The sequence below is a fragment of the Elephantulus edwardii genome, unplaced genomic scaffold (assembly GCF_000299155.1).
Source record: "Elephantulus edwardii isolate Elephantulus edwardi_28Jun2011 unplaced genomic scaffold, EleEdw1.0 scaffold00030, whole genome shotgun sequence".
Taxonomy (NCBI): Eukaryota; Metazoa; Chordata; class Mammalia; order Macroscelidea; family Macroscelididae; genus Elephantulus; species Elephantulus edwardii.
This window is the reverse complement of record NW_006399780.1, coordinates 855,902-874,716: the sequence shown is the minus strand read 5'-3', so window position 1 is coordinate 874,716 and position 18,815 is coordinate 855,902. Positions and strand designations below refer to the sequence as shown.

General features: G+C 39.1%; 1 pseudogene; it reads left to right on the top strand.

Moving 5' to 3' along the window:
• Nucleotides 1–11,814: 11,814 nt before the first annotated feature.
• On the top strand, nt 11,815–12,277 carry LOC102855714 (annotated as a pseudogene).
• The last annotated feature ends 6,538 nt before the right edge of the window (nt 12,278–18,815 follow it).

Here is an 18,815-nt window from a genome sequence, read left to right as displayed (position 1 = left end):
GCTGGGTTTAGAAGAGGCAATGGCACTAGAGACATTATTGCCAGTGTCAGATGGATCTTGGCTGAAAGCAAAGAGTATAAAAGGAATGTTGACCACAGAAAGGCATTTGACTCCATGGTTAACAACAAATTGTGGCTAACCTTGAGAAGAATGGGAATCCCAGAACACTTGATTGTGCTCATGCAAAATCTATACTTTGATCAGGAAGCAGTTCTCAGAACAGAGCAAGGAGCATGGTTTAAAATCAAGAAAGAAGTGAGTGTGTCAGGGACACATTCTGTCTCCACACCTTTTCAATCTCTATGTGGAACAGAGCATTTGGGAGGCTTGGCTTCATGAGAAAGAAGGTGGTTATCAGGATTGGAGGAAGACTCATCAACAACCTGCATTCTGTAGATGACACAACCTTGCTTGCTGAAACTGAGGACCTGAAGGTTTGCGGAAGAAAGTCAAGGACTATAGTCTTTGATATGGATTGAAGCTCAACATTAAGAAAACAAAGATTCTTACCAATGGGTCAATTGGTATGGAGAAAAGATTGAGGTTGTTAACAATTACAGCTTGCTTGGCAACACTCTTGGCACCAGCAATCAAAATATCAAAAGACAAATTACACTGGGGAAGTGTGCTGTCAGAGACTTCTCTGAAGTGTTAAAGAGCAAAGAGATCCAGTCTAGAGAATAACATAAGCCTGATCCAGACTACGGTCTTTGCAGTTACTTGCTACGCGTCAGGGAGTTAATGACTAAAGATGAAGAAGAATCAATGCCTTGTGTTGTGGCGCTGGAGATGAGTATTGGACTGCCAGGAGAACAAACAGTTTTGTCTCAGAGATGGTAAAAACAAGTTTATCTGTGGAGGCAAGGATTTTGAAGCTCCATCTCACATACTTTGGGCACATGGTCAGCAGGGACTAGTCCTTGGAGAAGGCCATCATGCTTGGAAGGACAAGAAGACCCCTAATGAGATGGATTGATACAGTAACTGGAATAATGTGGGCAGGTGTGTCAGAGTCAATGAGACAGACAGGTTCAGGTAAGGGTAGGATTCAGAACTGTCGTGTGCAGGGTCGCTATGAGTCATAGGTGACTCTCAATGGCACATAACAACAACAACATTAGTTGAAAAGAGCTATGTGTACTTAAAAACCTCATGGTCTTGTGGTCTGGAAGATAGTTAACAGAGAAAATTAGTTTACTGTTATATAATTGGCAGATAGTTCATGACATTAATTGTAATCCCCTAAGTGTAACAGCACTCTCCATGATTCTTCCTTGTTTCCCATTTCTATTCACCCATCTTTCCTGTTCCTTCTTGCCTTCTGCCTTTTGTTAGAGGGCAAATGTTGATCTTTTTGTCTTGTATAATCAGTTATTCAATTTTTTAAGGATATCAGAACTGGCATCAGGAGATATTTTCCCCTTAAAAGGGAAAAATCCTAGAAAGAATTCAAATTCCCTATTGTGCATGTTTGATTACTTCAGATATCTGATTGGTATATGAAATATGTCAGGTGTGCTGTTACACATGATACCAAAGTATTATAGAAACCTTCATATCCACAGTGAACTTCCCCTTCACATAGTTTGTCATAAGCTCATTCTTAGTTTTGGGTGCAAGATAAGTAACTGATAATTGATGTGTGCTCCTCTTTAAATTCATTAAGTTATACATTTTGAAAAGCATCTCAGCATCATTCATATTCCTTGTGCTAGAATGCCAGACTCCACTAGGCAAGAAACAAAGTGCTATTAGGATATCTGTACACAATGTCCCTCTACTTTTTCTTCTTCATTTCCACAGAGACAAGGAAATTATTGTCAAGATATATGTGCAGCCTCAGTCCAGTTGTCAGTGTTTTCTACTTCTCAGGGCAGGCAGGTGCTCTCTGACTGTCCACGATTATGTATTCTTTGGCTCTTTTTCACTTCTTCTGAAGCCCAGTCACAAACCTGGACACCTTATCTGTAGTACTAATGGCTCATAGTTGCAGCAGAAATAATATAAATTCTCACTGGCTAGAAAGTTATCCATCCACGACCAAACAGAACTTTCTCATCATTTGGCATCACTTTAGAGAACCATTCTTTTGAAAGCTGGTGCAGAGCTCCTTTTGCTTATGTATGTTTTGTTGCTGTAAGATTGAAAGGCCCATATTTATGCTGGAAAGGCACACTTCTGCTTTTGATTATTTCAGTCCAAGAACTGTTATCTCCCAGAAATAAGTACCATACAAAATTTGCACATCCCCAAACAGAGATTTGCACATCAGTGTTCATAGCAGCATTGTTCACATGCAAACAGCCCGAATATACAATCACAATCGAATGGATTGAGAAATTATGGTACATACACATGATGGAGTACTATGCAGCACTCAGGTGGGTGATTTAGTACTTAACTTGGGAGGACCCAGAGAATGTTATGCTAACTGAACTAACTCAGTCCCATAAGGACGAATACTGTCTAAGACCATTATTGTAAAATGTGTATGAGGAACCAAGGGGAAGAGGGTGGGAGCAGAGGGATGAGGATGGGTGCAGGGGTTGGGGGAGCGGTAATCTAAAGTCATGCAATTTGATGGGTGGAGGGAGGGGTGAGTAAAGGAAAAGGGAAAGATTTGGAGTGAAAATCAGTGTACATAAACTTGGTAAGTAAACCAGTATAAAATAAAAATTTTCTGTAAATTAATAAAAATTTACACACCATTTTTTCTCCTTACTATCACTCATCTCATTTACAGTATTTAAAGTATCATGTTGTTGTTGATGTGTGTCATTTAGTAGGAACAGACTCATAGCTGACCCTCCAGTGGGTTTTCAGAGACTGTAATGACATGGGAAGAGATTGGCCATCTTTGTCCTGCAGAGTAGCTAGTGCATTCTTACTACCTGCCTTTGGGCTGGCAGCACATCTCCTTACCAGTACACCACCAGAGCTCTCTATAGTAGCACGAGAGAGTAATTTTTAAAAATTCTTTTATTATTATTAATTGCAATGAACATCTACAGAGATTTTGGAATTCCATTCATTCATTGTTGCACTTTTCTCCCCACCCACCCCACCCCCACCCCCAGTTCACGCCTCTCCTTGACAAGCAAAAGACAAGAGTAATTTTTAACACTACCTTTTACTTCAGGTTCTGCCATTTCCACTCTTTCCTCTTCTGAAGAATGCATGCTAGTCAGAAGAATCAACTGAAGACTGGTAAGTAGTGCCTTTTGATAAATCCTGAACTTTTAGTGTATTAAAGCATAAATCCAGAAACTTGGTGGTGGTGGTGGTGGTTGTTATGTGTCATTGAGTTGCCTGCAACTCATAGCGAACCTATATACAAGAGCCCTAAATCCTGCTCTATCCTGTGCCAACTCCCACTACCCTAGTCACTGAATAGATCCATCTCTTCAAAGGTCTTCCTCTCCTGTGCTGTCCCTCCACCCTCCCAAACATGACGTCCCTCTCCAAGGACTGGTCCCTCCTTGCAACATGCCCAAAGTATGTCAGATGAAGCTTCAGAATCCTTGTCTCCAAGGAGCAGCCTGGTTTCACCCTCTCCATGAAAAACCTGTTTTGCACTTCTAGCAGTCCATGGTATACTCAACACTCTTCTCCAGCACCATAGCTCAAAGGCATCAATTCTCTTTCTATCATCCCTAGTCATTGTCCAGCTCTTATGCATCACACACAATTGCAAAGACTATGGCCTGAATCAGGTGCACCTTAATCTCCAGGCTGACATCGTTGCTCTTCAGTACTCTGGCGAGATCCCTGACAGCTGACTTTCCTAATGCAATTCATCTCTTGATTTCCTGGCTGCTGGTACCAAGAGCATTGCTTGTGGAGCCAAGCAACTAAAGCTGTTAACAATCTCAATCTCTTCACCATCTTCCTGCAATCCTGAGCCACATTCCTCCTCATCCAGCCCAGCTTCCTAGATGATCTGTTCTGCATACAAATTGAATAGGTATGGAAACAGAATACATCCCTGGCAGAAACCCTTCCTGATTTTGAATCAAGCAGTGTCTCCCTGCTCTGTTCTGAAGAATGGAAAGCTGCTGTTTAGAGTGATTTAATCCATGCCTCTTGTGCTTTTCTTTGCTGGCATCCACTTGATCTCCTTGATGCATGCACTCCATGTGACATAACAGAATATCCCTGTTCCAGCTCCATGTCTCTCACTCCAAAGTTACTCCAGACTCCCAGAAGTTCACCAAGCCCAGGGAAAAAAAATCTGCAGAAAGAGAATAATAACAAGGAGAAGGGGTTCATGAAGTCTATGAGGAAGCTCTGTGGCGAGAGCTAAAGAGCTGAAGAGCCTGCCCAGAGGATGGGCTAGATCTCCCCTAGACTCTGAACATTGTTGTTTGTGAAAATTTCTGTTTTCTCTGTCATGGCTGTGTGCTCAGGGTGATAACGGCCAAGATCTGGCTTCTGAAGGAGGACAATAAAGTGGGAAGGGAGGAAAAGAAAAAAACGTAGAAGGAACAGCAGGATGGAAAACCTCATTGGTTAAGCATGCAAAATACCAACACCTTACACGTGAAATACTTGCCCAGGAATGAGCACAGATTAAGTGTTCCATACATTTTACAATTTCCTTAAGAATTGTTGAAAGACTTGACAGCATCATAAATGAATAGAGAATGTGTTCGTGAGGAACTTTGCCTAAAACTGGCACAAGTGTAGCCAGATTTGTCCTAAAGTTTTGTTTTCTGGGCTCTTATTCTGGTCCTGACTAGGAAATACTCCTTAATTTTGGGCTCAATGGGATCCTTCGTAGCCTAGAATAATCTCTCTCTTTTCAAAGGGAACAAACATAAATAGAAGTATTTTAAAAGAAGGCAGTCATATATCCAAAAGACTGGCAAACAAGAGCTCCCACAGATAGTTTTATGCCAATTGTCATAGCAACATATTCTCAGTACCTGAAAGGTACAAACAATATATGTGTTCATGATGAGAGGAACGGATGAATACAATGTGGTACCTACATACAGTGGAATCTTATTCAGCCATAAACACACCGTGAACACAATAAAATCTTATGTTGAAAGAAATAAGTCAGCTTTTTGAGGAAATGCCAAACTGCCTTCAGAGTGGTTGTACCATTTTACAATCCCACCAACAACAATGTATAAGAGACTCTATCTCTCCACATCCTCTCCAACATTTATCACTTGCTGTCCTGATAAACTTTGCTGCTGCTACTGGAGTGAGATGGTATTTCATTGTGGTTTTGATTTGCATCCCTCTTATTGCCAGTGATTTGGAGCATTTCTTCATGTGGCTGTCAGCCATCCTAATATCTTCCTCTGTGTTGTCTTTCTGTGTCTTTTGCCCATTTTTAAAGTGTGTTAGCAGTCTTTTTCATGTAGAGGCCCTGTAGCAGTCTGTAAACTTTTAATATGAGACCCTTATCTGAAATGGTATTGCCAAAAGTTTTTTCCCCAGTCAGTAGGTTTTCTTTTCACTCTGTTGGAAAAAGTTTTTTATGTGCACAGGGATTTAATTTTCAAAGGTCCCATTCATCAATTTTGTCCTCTCCAGATTGAGCATTTCCATCTTTTCAGACCATCTAAGCGTGATCCCAGGTTGTCTTTGATGAACTTAATGGTTTTAGGCTTTTCTTGCAGATTTCTGATTCACCTTGAGTTCATTTTTGTGGTTGGTGTGAGATGTGGATCCTGTTACCACCATTTGTTGAAGAAGTTGTCATTTCCCCATTTGATAGAAATTCCATATGGCTCAGCTTGGAATCACTGATTAGAATATGCCTAGAGAAAATAAGAACTGAGGCACAAAAGGATTTGTACACCAATATTCACAGCAGCGTTATTCACCATCCCAAGAACATGGAAAGAGCCCAGATGTCCAACCACAATTGAATAGATTGAGAAATTATGGTACATTCACACAATGAAATACTATGCAGCACACAGGAGCAATGATTTTATAAATTACTACCTAACTTGGGAGGGGCTGGAGAGCATTATGCTAAGTGAACTAACTCAGTCCCATAAGGACAAATATTGTGTAAGTTCATTATTGTAGAATGAATATGAGGATCCAAGGTGGGGAGAAGGTGGGAGCAGAGGGCTGAGGAGGGCGGGGGGGAGGGGACGTTAATCATAGGGTCGCACAATTTGATGGGTGGAGGGAGTCAGGGTGAAGGAAATGAGAAAGATGTAGTATGAAATATAATGTATAAAACTTTGTAAATAAACCAGTATAAAATTTAAAAAAATGTCAAATCCAAGAGGACAAATACTGTGTGATCCCCTTTATATGAAATAGCTTTAATATGCAGATTTATAGACACCAAAGTTTATTGGTGGTTACAGGAGCAGGTGAGAATGGAAAGTGAAGAGTTGTGGCTAAGGGGTACTGAAGAGGTGTTGTCACGTGTGGGGGTGTTAGAACCGACTCATACCTAAGCCTTCAGTAGGTTTTCAAAGGTAGCAAATCACACAGGAGACTACCCATTTTTCTTCAACAGGTGCTATTAAAGCAATGAAAAGTAATTGGAAATAGATAAGGTATGACTACACAACATGGCTAATATAATTACAGCCACTGTACTCAACATGTAAAATTGTTTTAAATGGCCAACAGCCACACCCCATTACTCTTCACTTGCTGAGTAGATCTAAGACAAGCATTAATTAGCATCCACCAGCTGACTTTCTTTGAATCTTCCCTGTGAATATAATTTTCCTCTGACTTCAATCAGTTGATATTTCAATTTTAAATAATAATCAGCTCACTAGCTTTCAATGTTTCTTTTACTTTAGTGCCATGTGTTCCAGAAGAATCAGTAAGAAAAATCATTTCAAGGACAGAGAGAAAATTACTCAGCGGTTCTATTCCCTCTTTCCCGGCTTAGTTTATTTTTTCCTAAAAACACAGATCAACTTAGTTCTAGATTTTCAAAATGAACAAATAATAGAACGTTTGCTTGCTGATAGTAGGAGTTATCAGTTCATGCACAAATTCATAATGAATTTCTTTAAATAGCTTCCTTTCTATGATATTGTGATTGTATATATTTAAAAGATTTGGATAAAAATTAACTGCATGAGACGTGGTTGACACAGTAAAATGTATTTAAAAAGATCAAACTGGTAAACAATCTTACTTGACAAAGCAATAGAACATTAGCTCCAAATAAATAATAATGACACATTTTAAAAAATGTTTTATATGTACTTTGGACATGTTGTAAGGAGGGACATCATGCTTGGGAAGGTAGAGGGACGGCACAGGAGAGGAAGGCCCTCTATGAGGTGGATTGATTCAGTGACAGGTGTAATTGGGATGGGTGTGTCAGAGGCAGTGTGATTGGCACTGGACAGAGCAGGGTTTAGGGCTGTTGCAAGCATCTCAATGGCACATATCAACAACAACAACCTGTTCTTGGGAAGGATATATTCTGGAATTAATCAGTTACCAGTTCTGAGTATGACTACAATACCAAGCCTTTTAATTTTTGCTTATGTCATTGATACCTTTAATATTTCTCTACCTGATCTATTAGTAAGTAAGGCAAATATGCTGAAAACCAAAACTGTGATGGCCAATTTATTTATTTTCCTTTATTGACAGACATTTTTATTTTATAAATTTTAGCAGGGACTCCAATTCACGTATAGTAAGATGTTTAGAGTTGTTCCATAGTTCACTGATACTCTTCCATTTCCAAGTGTTTCTCTTTGTATTTTCTTTGATATCTTTTATATGAATACCTTTTTTCCATTAACTACTGTAATGAAATGTCTAACCTTGCATTACATTAATCCCAATCAGTGCAGCTTTCATGTTACATGTATACTTTTCATTTATTTTAGAAATTTTTTTTTATATTTTATTTTATTCCTTTTTGTGCATGTACAGGAGGAGATTGCCCCTCCTTCTCCGGCAGAGCATCTGATGGATTTGACCTGTGTACCTGTGGGATTGCAGTGCAGCTTCTTGCCACTAGGGTCCCAGAACCTCCCCTATAATTTTCATTTCTAGACATCAAAAGTGGAACCTTTAATATATCCTATGTCTTTTCTTCCCATGGTCATTCTGCTCTTTAGCTTCTTGAACAAATAGAATAAAGTTATAATAACTGTTTCAATGTCCTTGTCTACTATTTTCTCATTTGTCACTTATAGATCAGTTTTAATTTATCAGTCTTTATGGTTCACAGTTTTATGCCTCTTTGTGGGCATGGTAATTTTTTATTTTAAAACTGAATAAACACATTGTAGGTTTTACCCTGTTTGGTGTTGGATATTTTATACTCTTGTGTTTGATTCAGACGTGTAGTTTGAGCCTTTTGAGTTTTTCAACTGTTGCCAGGTATAATCAGAGGAATATTAATTCTAAGGTTTATTTTTCCCCCCACTGCTAAGACAAAACCCTTCTGAGTACTTTCTTAATGTGGTGAAGGATGGAATTTTCCACTCTGGCTGTTGGGAACAGGAACTACTCTCGAGTGTGTGTGAGCTCCTAGGTTGTTCCTCTCAACTTGTTGGGTGGTCCTTCCCAGGTCTCACATTGTTACTTTCCCATGTAGACAACATTCAGTAGCCAATGTTTCGTTGAAGACCCAAGGTGACCCTCTCAAATCTCATAAACTTTGGGTATGTTACCTTGGAAAAAGACTTCATGCTTGAAAAAGTAGAAGGTCAGTGAAAAAAGAGGAGAATGCTCCTGAGAGAAATTGATACAGTGATTGTAACAATGCACAGCTGAGATTGTGAGGATGACAGCAGGGTGGGTGGGGTTTCGTTCTGTTTGCATGGGGTTGCTATGTGTCATAGCCAAATCAGCAACACCTAATAGTAACAACAGGGGTGACCAAAACAGCAGAATTACCTCCTCACAGTTTAAGTGCTTGGAAGTCTAAACTCAGGACACCAGTTCTAGAAGTTCTCTCTCTGTCAGCTGTTGGGGAAGTTGTCTCTTCTCAGCTCCTTGGAAATCTTTCAGCTCTATATTCCTCTACGTCTGCTTCTTCTTGGTGTGTCTAGGCAACTCTTTATAGCTCAGAAGTGGTTCGGTTTAAGTCACATCCTACACCCATGTGACTTCACTGAAGAACAACAAAAAGTCCTTGTCCTAAATGGGATTACACCCAAAGGTAGAGGGTTTAGAATTCTAGCACATACTTAAGGGGAAACAAAATTCAACCTGTAACATACACCAAAAATTATTCACTGCCATTAGATTGGAAGACTCTTATTTGGTTTTAAAAACCATCACCTATGTCTAATCTAATGTAATGGGTCCTAGCTGCATCACAGGTTAATAGAAAGGCTTATGTGTCAGGTTACTAATAAAAAGGTTGGCATTTCAAACCCTTAAATCACTCCATGAGAGGGAGATTACGTAGTCTTTTTCTGTAAAGATTTACAACCTTAGAAACCACACAGGGACATATACTCTGTTCTGTAATGTCACTGAGTGGGAATCAACTCAAAGGCAGTAGGTTGGGGTGGGTTTTTGGGTTATGTCTAATCTAATCAGCTCATTGAGGTATCACCAAGCCTTAATGAAATGGAACTCTGTGGGGCCAGCAGCTCTCTTCTGTGGCCACAGATCACATACTTACATTCAAGCTGGGATTCCTGTAAATGTGGCTTCTGGCCACAAGGTGGTTAAGGAAGAGCATATGGATGATTATGGTTTAACCTAGAAAAAAAAATCAGCCTAAAGTCCCTGATGAAGTCACCAGTGTTCTCTGGCATTCAAAGGGCAGAATTATTCCATTATCTTATCAGGTCTCCACATCTGAAGGACATGGCAAAAGTAATGGGAAAGGAGAAGTGACCATAATTAAGAAGGAGTCTGTTCACATAACTGAACAGATTTCTTTTTCTTTCCTCAGAGGACATCTCAAATCTTCAGGTGAGATTTTTTTGTTTCTATAGCCTGGAAAAGGGATTCTTTGTGTTTAAAGAAGACTCATTTTAATTCTTCTGCTCATTCTGCAAGCATTTATAATTTTTCAAACCTCATTAAGCAGAACTGGCCCTGAGCAAGACGAACAGCCTCAACATTTGTGCTGAAGAAAAGGGAAAATCAAGCCCACTGACATATCCAATAATAGCATTTTTTATCTATTCTTCCTGCATTATCATTATTTTCTGATATAATTTTAAACTTAAAACTCAAACTCATACTCATACTTAATGAGTTAGAACTCGCTCACAATGGTGACCCATCAGTGAGTTTTTGGGAGACTGACTATAAATCACCTGGGAGGAGACTGCCCATATTTATGCCTCAGAGCTGCCAGGCAGTTGCTGCCTTTGGGTTGTTGTTCTAATTATGTGCCATCAAGTTGACTACAACTCATAGTGAACCTATGAACAATGGCTCTAACCTTGCTCTATCCTGAGTTAACCCCACCATCTCTGATACACCTGGCCACATTGCCATAGTCACTGTGTCAATCCATTTCATTGAAGGTCTTTCTCTCTTGTGCTGACCTTTTACTCTTCCAAGCATGAGTTCCAAATATGATCATAACAGTGATGCTACGCTTATTTGTTCTTTTGTGACTTAGATCTTTCGCTTAGCATAATGACCTCAAGACTCCCTCATGTTGTGTAATGTTTTATTTCTTTGTTTTACAATGCTGCATAGTATTCCATTGTGTGGATGTACCATGTTTTTTCTATCCATTTATTTATTGATGGGTGTTTGGGTTGCTTCCATTTATTTGCTATTGTGAATAATGCAGCAGTAGACATGAATGTGTACACATCTGTTTGAGCTGTGGCTCTGGCTTCTTTAGGGTATTTTTCCAGTAGTGGAATTGCTGTGTCAAATGATGTTTCCATTTCTAACTTTTTGAGATAGTGCCAGATCATCTTCCATAGTGGTTATACCACTTCACATTCCTACCAGCAGAGAATATGAGTTCCAGTCTCTCTACAACCACGCCAGCATTTGTTGTTCAACAAATTTTTTTTAATTTTGCTATTGTTGCTGATTTTTCATTTTCTTGATGTTGAGATGCAATCCATGTTGAGGTTTCAGTCCTTGATCTTCTGCAACAAGCACTTCAAGTCCTCCTCAGTTTAAGTGAGCAAGGCTGTGTCATCCGCATAATGCAGGTTGTTGATGAATCTTCCTCCAATCCTGCTACCACATTCTTCTTCATGATTTTTTAGTTAGCTCCCACTTTAAAATGGCTTTTAAAAAATGTCAGAATTGGTATCATCTAACTGAAACAGTAAGAAGTTTTGCTAAGAAAGTTGAACTTCTTGTTCTCTTTCTGTGCTTCAAATATATGTTTTTTGGTAATGCGTCGTTGTTGTTGTCGTCAGGTACCACTGAGTTGAGTACAACCCATAGCAACCCTAAGAACAATGGATCTGAACTCTATCCTCACCATCTCTGACATACTTGAGCCCATTACTGCAGACATTGTGTCAATTCATCTGGTTGAGGGTGTTCTCTTTCATAGAACTTCCACATTTCCCAGCACAATGTCCCTCTCCAATGAATAACCTCTTGTAGCAACATGCCCAAAGTATAATAGACGAATCTTTGTTATCTTTGCCTCCAAGGAGAACTTTGGCTCCACCTTCTCTGTGATATATCTGTTTGATCTTTTGGCAGTCTACAGGATAGTCTATACTCTTATCCAATACTAGAACTCAGAGGTATTAATACTTCTGTTATCTTTATTCATTGTCCAACTTAGATGCATCATAAATTTTTGAAAAGACAATGGCCTGATTCAAGCACATCTTAGTCCTCAAACTGATGTCATTTTTCCTTAATAGGGACCACCCTCAACAGCCCTCTAGTGGAATCATGGTGACCCAGAACACACATACCCAAGAATATGAAAGTGACGACGAGTCTTATAAAGTATTGAATTTAACTCTGTATGCAAGAAGACACCATTAGTGGAATCAAATGTTTGGCCACAGTTCAGGACCTATGGTAGAAAAATACTCAATAGCTACTCAGATTGTAATGGGTGGAGTTACTGGCTAGTATGCTGGATTCTTGTTGCAGAAAGTTGGAAGTAGCAACTGCAGTACGTGGTGGCTTTCTTCTCCTTGAGATTGCCAGCCCCAGTGGCTATGTACAGGTTGACTGGGAAAGAGTTGAAAAAGATGTGAACAAAGCAAAAAGACAGATTAAGAAATGAGCAAATAAAATAGCACCTGAGGTCAACAATATGATTGAAGAAGCAACAGAATTTCTCAAGCAGAACATTGTCATATCCAGTGGATTTGTAGGAGGCTTTTTGCTAGGCCATGCATCTTAAGGATATGAATGTTCTATCATAGAGGATTCAACAATGATAAGAGCAGTGGTGGTCTCTCAACAGCACATGTCACCAGATTTTCAATGGAAACAGAAAGAATTGCCTGGACAACATTGAATTCACAGGTTTAGTGTTTTGCCTTCTGTAGCTTGGCCAACTAGAATCTGCTGTAAAATACCCAGAATTGTACATGTGAGTCAGAACCAGCTCAACAACAGTGAGTTTTAGGGTTAAGAATCAAGAACAAGGACTTTATTTACTACACCCCTTATTGATTGTAAGAATCAAATATCAAAAACTCAGTTTCTGACAAAGTGCAGCTACCTCCATCCCACTCACTTGCTTAGTTTCCAGCAAGCAACCTCCCCACCTGTGATAAACCACACTCTGTTGGCTGACTGCCATAAAGTGGAACTCTTCTTCAAGGACATAAGGAATTTTTTTCTGCAGCCCTGTGTCTGAAGTAACCAATCAGACTCAAATAGGTCTCCAAGCTGCTCCCCCACCAATCAGGCTCAAACAAATCTGCAAACTGCCTCCCTGAGCTATGGCTAACCAATAGAGAGCAAACTAGTACTAGAACTGCTGTAAGTAGCCAATCATAAACTGTGTAGCTAGACAAGGAAGCAAGAAAGTATAAAAGGAAGGGTTCGCTTTGTCTCGGGGCTCTCTGGTGGATGCTGCTGTGTCAGCACGTGGGAATCCGGGTTCGATTTTGAAATAAACTTTATTAATTCGTCTAATATTGGCTCGGTGGTCTTTTCTAGGGACTCGCTCCTTTACATAGATCAGCAATAGACCTCCTCTGATTTGAAAAAGGAGTCTCTGGGTAGTACAAATTGTTAAGCATTAGCCTGCTGGCCAAAAGTTGTCAGTTCAAGCCCACCCAAAAGTGCTTGGCAACCTGCTTCTGAAAGATCTTGAAAATCCTATAGAGAAGTTCTACTTTGAAACCAAGGGGTTGGTGTGGCTTGGAATCAACTTAAGAGCAACCAAGAACAACAAAAATATGAAAAGAGCCTTAAGAGATTCCCTAACACACTTTACATGGTAAAAATGGCTATTCTGATTCTTTATAATTTACACAGTTTTTATTACATATATTCTTCCCAGTATCTATCTAAGGAGCTCTGGGGGAATAGCCCACAGAAAATTATGCTGCCAACTGAAAGACCGAGCTGCTTTTACAGTTTCATGGGAGAAAGATGGACCATCTCTCCTCCTGAGTGATGTATAGCCTTGGAAATCTGCTGGAAGGTCACCTATGAGTTGGTTCTAACTCAACGGCAAAGATAAAGAAAGAGAAAGGGAGTATCTGGCTAACGGTAGATTATTTGGAAAACCTCGAAAAGTACTATCAGTGATTTAACTCAATAACAACAACAACAAAAATACACTTATGACATCAAATGTTAGTAAGTATGTCAAACCACAAAAATTCACACATAAGGCCAGTGGGAATGTAAACTGATACAATCTTTATTTGAAATATGTTAGTATTTCCTAAAGCTTACTATGCGCCTACCTAATTGGCAAGCATTTCTACTTCAAAATATACACTCAGCAGAAAGGAACACATACATGTGCCAAAGACATGTGCAAGGATATTCATAACCACATCACTCATAAGAGCTCCAAACTGGAAAAGCTCAAATATCCATTACTAGTAAAATGAGTAAGTACACTGTAGTATATTGTTGATCGTTATAAAACATCCATGTGGTATATAGACTATCTCACAAACATTACCCTTAGCAAAAGAATTCAGAAATTTGCAATTGAATTTTAAAATTCAATTCAAATAAAGTTTTAAAATAGGTGAAACTAAGGGAGCTCTGGTGGCCTAGTGGCAACCTGCTGCACTGCAATCCCAGATGTATGCGGTTCAAATCCACCAGATGCTCTGCTGGAGAAGGAGGGGGCAATCTCTTCCTGTACCAGTCAGATCTGATTTGACGGTACACGTAAGAATAATACAATTTAAAAAAAAATAGGTGAAACTTATCAATGTTGATACACATTGGAAGAGTATTTGATGGTACATGTTGGAAGAGTATCCTCTTGGGAATGAAAATGACAGAGGAGTATGGAGGAAGGAAACTCTTGATTATATAAAAATATAAGACAAAGATGTTTTGACCTGGAAAGTGGTCACATAGGCCTGAGCTCTTCGTGAGAAATCATCCATCTGTACATTTTGATTTGTACAATTTTCTGCATGTATGCTATATTAAATAATTTCTTTTAAAAAACTGTGTTCTTTTACATTTATTTGTAGGAACACTCGTTTTATGACTAAAAACAAACCTAAGAGAAATTAGTCACAAAAGTCATGTAAGATAATTAAGCACTGACTTTTGAAAATTTGAAACATAATTTGCTAAGGTATCAGTGATTCAACAGCAAAAAAGAATGTTGATAAAAGCCCTTTGGTGGCTCTCAACATTAAGTGCAGTGTAAAATTTTAAAAAAATGTTAGAGAAAAGATTGTTATCTCTAACCTTGAGCTTTGCTCCAGTAACAAGTTGACGAGTGGTTTCTGACTCCTGGTAACCCCGTGTATATCAGAGTACAGTTATTCTCCATGCGGCTTTCTATTGAGAATTTTTCAGAGCTGGTTACCAGGACTTTCTTCTAAGGTGTCTCTAGGTGAATTCAAACCTCCAACCTTTCATTTAGCAACTAAGGAAGTTAACTGTTTGCACTTCCCAGGGACTCCATTAGCATTGCTCATAAAAATGATAAACTATCATCAAATAATGTTTAATAGAAAAGTACTGAAGGAGCTGTGGTATAATAATTTTTAACTGTAAATGACACAAGACATGTAATAACTGTATGTTTGTTATATAATACCATCATATACCTATTTTGTCACTTAACTATCTAGGGTCTCATGTGATTAAATCCTTTCTATTTCCCACCCCTGGGCATGGAGTTGTCCATAAAGGAAGCAAAATGAAAGAGAAAATATGGATTCTCATTGCTACAGTTATGGGCATCTGCTTCATAATTATTAAAATTCAAGATAAGGTAATGTTGCTACCAAACCAAAGTAAGGTGGTTTGAATCCATAAACTGCTCCGTGGGAGAAAGATAAGCAATCTCCTCCTGTGTGATTTACAGTTTTTGAAAGCCTTTTGGAGGGTCAGCTGTATGTTGTTGCCCCCTTGACAGCACATAACAAAAACAAGAAACATGGTAAAACTGATGCTTACAAGGAAGAATATCATTTGAAAGAAAAAGGGGCCATCTGAAGGAATCATCAGAACCTATGGAATAAATGCAAACCTCATCATATTTTGTTCAATGACCATTTGCAAGGCTTCATGTTGCTTTTAAAATATCTGCATTTGGGGTTTTCTTCCATTGATAACAACTTCAGCGCATCTTAGAGATTTTATAATCAGCTCTTACACATGATAAGCATTGGAAAGGCCTATACCCTTAAGTTTACCAATCCACACTTAAGCAAGAGTGATACATTTAACGTAATTAAACAAATTATTGATTCTTTCATCTTAAAATGCAGGGCACACCTTCCTGAGCTGACCCTACCTTTTTCTGTGTCCGGGTAAGAGGACAGAGAAGAGCACTTGTGGAGCCTTCTTCTAGTGCTCCGGAGAGACAACAGCCTCTGCTCTAGGCGCTCAGCTGCCCTCACTTTGCACAGGAGCTGCAGGCCCTGAGGGAGCTGCCTCTTCTAATTGGCTGCCAACGCCTGGCACCCAGGTTATCGGTTTGCTTTTTCCTCAAATAAAAAAGTCTGTCTCTCCAAATTGCCTTCAAACTGCCATCTCTTCAGACTGGCCTTTCATTCTCCACAAATTCCCTCCCCATTCCATTTTTAAACTCTAACTGATGTGGAACTAATATTAGAGCTGCCGTTTCCCACTTCCAGTGTAATTCCTTATATATAGCACAGAAAAAGAAAAGGGAAAAAAAAGAGTAAGAGTGATTAACAAAGATGGACAGAAAGGTAAAGGGCAAACGGTTTATCTGTTAAATTAGCACAGAAACCTTGAGCATATTATAGATTTATGTTTCCCAAGATGGCCTTGAAGAGATTTCAGTGAATTCTATTTCCTTAGGGGTTATTTCATAAACTTTCCCCCGATTCCCTCTCCTTTTGATATTGCCATTTCTTTTCCACTTAAACTCTTTTTTGTACTCTATCACTTAAATTCTTTTTGTATATTATCTCTTGCTCTGAATGCATTTTTTAGGAGCTCTGTTTGCCCCTAAAAAGACTGTAAGGAGTTGTGCTGTTAATAAAAAGTCTGTCTCTGGCAGTTCAAATTCACTAATGACTCAGAAAGATGGGAAGTTTCCTTGCACTGTGTTTTACCGCCTTGGAAATGCAAGGGAGGGTCACTGAGTTGAAACTGACTTGAGGGCAATGAGTTTTAACTTCTGTTTTTTATCTTTGTTTGGTCTTGTTTTCCATAATGTACCTGGAAGAAAATTTTAAAGAACCAATATGTAGCACAGTGGCTTATTGAAAATTCAGAGAGAAAATAAGAGAAATTGATTTGTGCTTTGTTTTTCACTACTACTCATGTGGAAAATTTAGAGAAATATTTTCTTCTTCAGTTGCTAATATTGGGCTTTCTCCTTCCTCCAAGGGAGCAGTAATCTTTTCTTTTTTGATGGGAAAGGAAATAATGCCAGGATAGCAGATATGAGCTGCCTAGAAGAAAACTGTATGAAGGCTCACCAAGACAATTATCTATTTTCTTTTCTGCAAGAAGATGAGATGAATTCTTCATGCTTCATGGGCTAAAAATGGAGAAAGTGGCCAAGTCGTAGGAGATGTTCCAGGGACTGTGATAGAAGAAGTCTTGAAATCAATGCCCTGGTAAGAATGGGCACTCATGAACTTGGTGCTGATAGTTACTCCCTCTAGCTGGTTCTGAGGCTGGGATGAAGCAGCACGCGTGGACTAATGTGAGGTGGGGGCTGCACCAGTTGGCTGTGTTGAACCCTGGCAGTGACCGCAACTATGGTTACAGACACTGCAGGAGTCTGAGAGCTGAAAACTCTGTTAGCCTTCCAGAATTATGATACAATTCAAGGAATACATTAGGTCTCATGATGTATTCCTGGCAACTATAGTGAGTAGAATGTATAACTGGATTCTATTGAACCTGAGACAATAAATAAATAGGACACTGTACCTGTAAAAAAGAGTGAGGGCCACTTGGAGACAGACATAGCTGACCTCTACTAACTGCACAAGGGGAAATTACCCGCATCAACAATATCCACAACACAAAATTTATTCTCACAAGGTCAGGAATGCTCCCCATGCTTCCACACCTCTTTCTACTCATCCCAACACCAATCTTACTGGTCTGCTAGGTCTAAAATCCATTGCAGTAGCTCACAGAGCACACAGAACCATACTCATGATTATTAGGGATTTTTAGGAAAGTCAAAAGGCTGTAATTCAGGTTAGTACCAGACATGATGTCCCTCTCCAAGAAATAATCTCTTCTAGCAGCATGCCCACAGCATGCTTTGTCATATTTGCCTCCAGGAGCACTCTGGCTGCACTTTTTCTAAGATATGTTTGTTTGTTCTTTTTAGTGGTCCATGAGATATCCAGTACTCTTCTTGCACAGCACAGTTCAAAGGCATCAATTCTTCTTTTGTCATCCTTAGTAATTGTCCAGGTCTCAGATGCATAGCAAGTGAGTGAAAATACCATAGCCTAAATCAAGTACACCTTAGTAAAACTGACATCATTGCCCCTCAGTAATGTGGAGATATCTCTGACAGCAGATTTACTCAGTGCAATACGTCTCCTGATCTCCTGATGGCTGGTATCAAGGGTGTTGATTGTGTTTTCATGTAAGATGAAATCATTGGCAAGTTCAATCTTTTCTCCATCTACATGATTTTGCTTATTGGTCCAGCCGTAAGAATTTTTGTCTTCTTGATATTGTGGTGCAGTTTATAATGAAGGCTTTTGATAGATAGATACAACACATATCTTTCAGTTCACTATATTGGGAAATGATTGTATGTTGCTAATTACCTTGTAGCTTAGGTGGGTATATATTTGCTTGTTTATTTGTTGCTCTTATTAGTACAGTACTTGCCTGTCAGTTTGCTGTACTGAGTTAACTTGTGTATTGCTGTGATTCTGGAAGCTATGCCACTGGTGTTTCAAATGCCAGAAAGGTTACCCATGATGGACAGGTTTCAGTAAAGCTACCAGATTAAGACAGGATTGGCAAGATTGGCCAGCCATTACTGAAACAACATACTTCTGAAAACCCTATGAACAATAGAGATGACACTAGAGTATATGGATAGAAAACAGAGTTTTTGTTTTTTTAATAAAAGGCTTGAGCTATCCAAGTTTAACTGGAATATCTTATTTTCTGACATGTTCTCTCTGGATAAAAATGATCCTGATAAACTAGTAGAAAATGAAAAAAAAAAGTTTCTGAGATACTTGGAACTTTATATTTTTCACTGTTCCTATCCATCTAATGAAAGATGATGTGACCTAGAGAAAAGAAGGATTAAT